General features: G+C 49.2%; 1 long non-coding RNA gene across 1 annotated transcript; it reads right to left on the minus strand.

The window, feature by feature from the left end:
• Window positions 1–1,660: 1,660 nt before the first annotated feature.
• On the minus strand, window positions 1,661–4,757 carry LOC123752589 (uncharacterized). The gene is made up of 2 exons (XR_011224546.1): window positions 4,651–4,757; window positions 1,661–2,175 (listed from the first exon to the last, which is right to left on the minus strand). It is a non-coding gene; the product is annotated as an uncharacterized lncRNA (long non-coding RNA).
• Between the last annotated feature and the right edge of the window lie 251 nt (window positions 4,758–5,008).

Consider the following 5,008-nt stretch of genomic DNA (forward strand, 5'->3'; position numbering starts at 1 on the left):
TACAGCGACGAAAAGGGGATTGACAATAAAAGGTTTCCCTCGCTCGAGACGTTGGGTACTACAGTTCTACGGGTGCAAGAGTATGCCTCCTCAAGCACCCGGGCGTCAAAATAGAAGAAGTCCAAAGAAATAATCCAAAACAAGCAAAAGGTCGGCAGGAAACGACAAGCAGATAGGAGAAGAGGGGGGAGAAAAACGAAACATAAGGAAAAGGAAAAGCGATCCGGCACAATTGGAGAAGACAGCAGCAGGAGTGCAAGGCCAGAAAAGGACAGAGGACTGCCCAACGGAGCATCACACTCCGGCAGCCGTCCACCAAGCCCCCTCACGACGCCAACAGGCCGGATGGGGAGGGGGAAATGAGGAACAATTAAACATCGGTATGAAGAGAAAAAAAGATTCATTCACGAATGTGCCCCATGGAGCCACAATTAGAGGCAGGACACCTAACATGAAGCCATCGCCGATCATGCCGGGGCCTCCTAGGGGTGCGTCGTGAGTATACGCCCCACAAACGCCACCTAAAGAACCGTCAGTCCATCGAGATCGGGATCAGTGACGAAAGGAGGATTGACAATAAAAGGTTCCCCTCGTGTTCGACATTGGGTACTCTACTGGTGCAAGAGTATGCCTCTTCAAGCACCCGGGCATCAAAATAGAAGAAGTCCAAAAGAATAACCAAAACAAGCAAAAGGTCTGCAGAAAACGACAAGCAGATAGAAGAAAAACGAAACAAGGAAAAGGGAAAGCGATCCGGCACAATTAGAGAAGACAGCAGCAAAAGCGTAAAAGGAAAAAAAAAGGCAGAAGACTGTCCCACAGAGTATCACTCCGGCAGCCGTCCACCAAGCCCCCTCATGGCGCCAACGGGCTGGATGGGGAGGAGGTACCTCCAGCGAAGCTGTCCCATCTCTTAAAACAATTCCATATTCCAACTTTAATCTGGTTATCCTTTCCTCCATCCTTACCCGTTGGCAGGCGTATTGGTCGTCTGTTACTGGTAACAAACTGTGTTACTCTTAAGAGTTGTGTCTCCTCGTGGCCGTCCTAACACCGTAACCGACGATAGGAAACTGCTCCAGCAAGGATGCATATTTACCATACTAGCTTAACTCACGGTGACTTAATGGAGCGCCGCCCAGCTCATTTTCCACATTGCATTGTCCCTCTTCCGGTCGTGCATGTCCTTGTTGAATGTCCTGACTTCTAGGACGAGGACGACTTGCTTTCCGACCGCTCCTCTCGGTCACCTGTCACCCGATAGAATTCTTAGTGACATACTTTTGATATTGTTCGCATCCTTGGCGATTTTTAGCACCCTCTGATTATTCGGACATTTCGTGGTGCTACAGCCTTCCCGGTTTGGTGCCTTCTTTTGATAATTACTTTAGAGATACTGTATGAGATGAAGCCTGAGGGTTGAACTCTGTCACCCTCTCGTCAGGACGGTGAATGAATGCAGAAAGTGGTACACCCTAGCGGGTCGGTGCACCGTGGCTCCTTCACACACGAGGGACATACATTTCGGGGTTTGGGTAAATGGGGTGTAGGCCTGTACTACCGTGTCGGACATTGTCTCTAATAATTACCTTCAAGGTAGGTTCTTACAAGTGCTTTATACTAGGATAGAAGTGTTTACTCATTCGGGGCAAACCAAAGGTTAACTTTGTTATGTTTATTAGGGACAAACGCAATTACATTATTATACACTTGTTAACGTGAATTGTGATGTTAGTTTAGAAAATGCCAGTTTATTTGTAAATAAATCAATTGAGAACTACGGTGCCCTAATTACCAATCCACTTAAAGGCTTTTTGAGCAAGTGTCGTGCTGAGTAAGGCCGACACTCTCCGGTGTGGGAGAAGTCGTCGTCTCTGTGCTAGTGGCGTGGAGGCTGTTATTAGACTGGCCGACAGTAACCGAGACTGTGGTAATTTTGTCAAAGACCACAGTAGCCTGCCGAGGCGAATGGGCATGTACATTATCCAGGGGATGGGTACTATTGCTTGGATCAGTTTGTGTAGGTATAGTTGCTTTCTGATCCAAGTCATTAATGCTTGAATTTGGCGACCGAGCAACGCGTGCACTTTGTGGAGATGCATGACAAATGTTGATGTGGGCCTTTGTAGTTCCCATGGTAACGAATAGCATAGCTACTGTCAGCAACAACGCAAACTGCAAAGTGTAAAAACGTGTTTGTAATTAGTACTTTATATTATTATGAATCTTTATAATTAGAAATTAGAGACATCTCAAAGTATCTCATTCAGTAAAGCTTTTTTTTTTTTTTTTTACATGCAGAGCATGCAAATTAAATACAAAAAAAATACAGAATACATAAAGGAAAACAATAGACCACCGGCCAGAAGGGCCGACAGCCGAGCACCACAAAACAGCATAGCACAACAAAACACATACACAAGAAAAACATGAAAAATACAGCATACATCAAAGCATAAAACAGAATACAATGGCAATCCAGCAATCACAGTACAAAACAACACCTCCAAAAAACAAAACATACAACAAGAGGCAACAGGTAAAGCAACAGAAAATAAATACATTAACGCCCCGTAACAAAAGGCGAGGCCAATTACAATAAAAAATCAGGCAGAAACACAAGTCACTAAACACCGGCCTGAAGGGCCAACATCAAAAACACAAGAAAACAAAAGAAAAATAAAACACACAGCAAGCACACAGACTACGAAAAGATCTCATACTTGTCCGGCCACTCTTCCGCCGGGAAGCGAATACAGTACGCTTCCCAAAGTAACATAATGTCCTCCGAAACATGGTCACTATTGAGCGTACGAGGATCGGGCATTAACTCTGGCACACCCACAATAAAACACCTAGCCCGACGAATCCAGATGGTAGAAGGGCACCACGGAGCAGGACGCACACGGTCAACAATTTCAAAATGCAACGGATGGTCAGCATCCATCGCCACTCCGGAGGCCAAGATGAGAGGGAGAGGCTCCTTCCCAAGAGGCCGGGCAATGGGCAGCACACTGGGAGCCTCCTCAGCTGCCTCACAGGGCTCCTCGGCAACCACTGAACGTTGCACCTGCTGGGACCCCCCACGCTTGGCATCCTTTTTCAGCACCAGCTTGATGCCTCGGCTCGCACCAGGATCCACACCATCCACGCCTGTAGGAGCAACCACCTCCCACTGCGGAGAACCTTCTGCAGGAGAAAGAACAGGAGGTAAATTAGACGCACAATCATCGTCAACAGCCGACACATGGACGTCAGCCACCACCAGCGTCGTAGAGCACGAGGCACCTGGAACCGCCACACCATCTCCCGAAGCTCCACCCGCGTCGTAGTCCTCCATATCAGCCCAAGCAGTAGAAGAGCGCCTAGAACGCTTGGGCACTGGCCGCACATCCTCACAGCCGGAGGCAGACCCAGAACCACGGCCCTCACGAACCGGGCGAACCAACGCCCGTCGCAGTACTTCAGCAGCCTCAACCACATGGGGAACCGGGCCGCACACAACAGGATGCTCCGCAGCCCCCCCAACACCCAACATAGCCAGAACACCTGGCGAGGGCGCAGGACCAGGCGCAGCAGCAGGAGTCGAGGAAGACGCAGACGCACTCGGCTGAGGGGCAACAAGCACCGGGGGCATGTCGGGTGATGCAGGAGGGGCCGCATCAGCAGCGACTGGGACCTGCTCCACTTCATCTCCGGAATCCACGCCCTGAGGGAGCGGCGGGAAATCCTCCTCCCGGAATAAGTTAACGGGCGCAGCAGGTGTCTCAGAGCACCCGGCAGCCTGATGCCCCAACTGGCCACACCGGAAACAAGTACGGGGCTGCCGGGCATAGTACACCCGAACGTAGTAGCCCAGCAGCCGGACAGAAGATGGGATATCCGACCGCAGGCGCATACCTAATGTACGGACGTTCGTCTGCTTCCCAGCATACTTCCGAGGACAGCTTGTTCACCCGTACACTGATGACTACACCATACCTCCCGAAGAAGCGCCGGAGAAGGTCTTCAGGGAACTCCAGGGGCGCACCGTGCACACTGACATAAGTCAGGGCACCACTTCGGTCCGAGATCGTAACGGAGCCGGCGCCATTCGGCAACTGCAATGAACGCCCCTCGTTCCGCCGGAGGAAGTCCCGATACTCCTCCTCCCCCACGAACTTGACAATCACCCGGTGGGCCGTAACAAGCTCAACGCCATACACAGCTTCCACCGGGACACGAAGCATGTCACACATAACTAACTCAACGGCCGGACAACCAGCCTTACACGTGAATTCCAGTCCCACGGAATTTACCCGCAACACAGGAGGAATAGCCAGGCCCCCCATGGCAAAACGGCCACGTCAGCACGCAGCCAGGCAGGCAACAACACTCATTCAGTAAAGTGATGGTTTCCTTCAGGCAAACAACGGTTACATTAAATTACTTGTCCTGTTAAATTTCATCTGGTTCTCACGTGAAACATTGACGTAGGTACTATAAGAAACCCCCTTTGCTAGTTATAGTTTAAAACTGCTACAAAAACTAAGCAAGTTAATACACAAATGTCGTAAAACTAATAATAAAGTAAAACCTAACAACATTGAAAATAACTAATTAAGCAGTATTTAGTAGAGAAGAAAACTTACAGCGTACAGCATTACTCACAAGTGTCATGTTGGGGTGTAGGTTATCAAGAACGATGAGAAACTGTGTAAGACTGAGGAACCCTCCCCCAGTCACACCTTTATATACTCACCTGGGTCAGGTGTGGCTACATCCGGATCAGAGACCAGATTCACGAAGCAGTTATGCAAGCACTTCAGCTCGTCCTTCAAACAAAGATCCAAAAGTGATTCCATGCACCCGCCAAACCCCCTGTTTATGAATGAAAAGCGGTTTACACACGACTCACAACTGCTGACGTTCGAACATATCCGGAACAAGTGTTTCACTGACGAATTTTGTTCGAATCACAACGCTATAAATGCTTCACCCACGTACTACAAATACAAATAATCGCCAA

Source organism: Procambarus clarkii, chromosome 73, assembly GCF_040958095.1.
Source record: "Procambarus clarkii isolate CNS0578487 chromosome 73, FALCON_Pclarkii_2.0, whole genome shotgun sequence".
In the NCBI taxonomy this organism is placed as follows: Eukaryota; Metazoa; Arthropoda; class Malacostraca; order Decapoda; family Cambaridae; genus Procambarus; species Procambarus clarkii.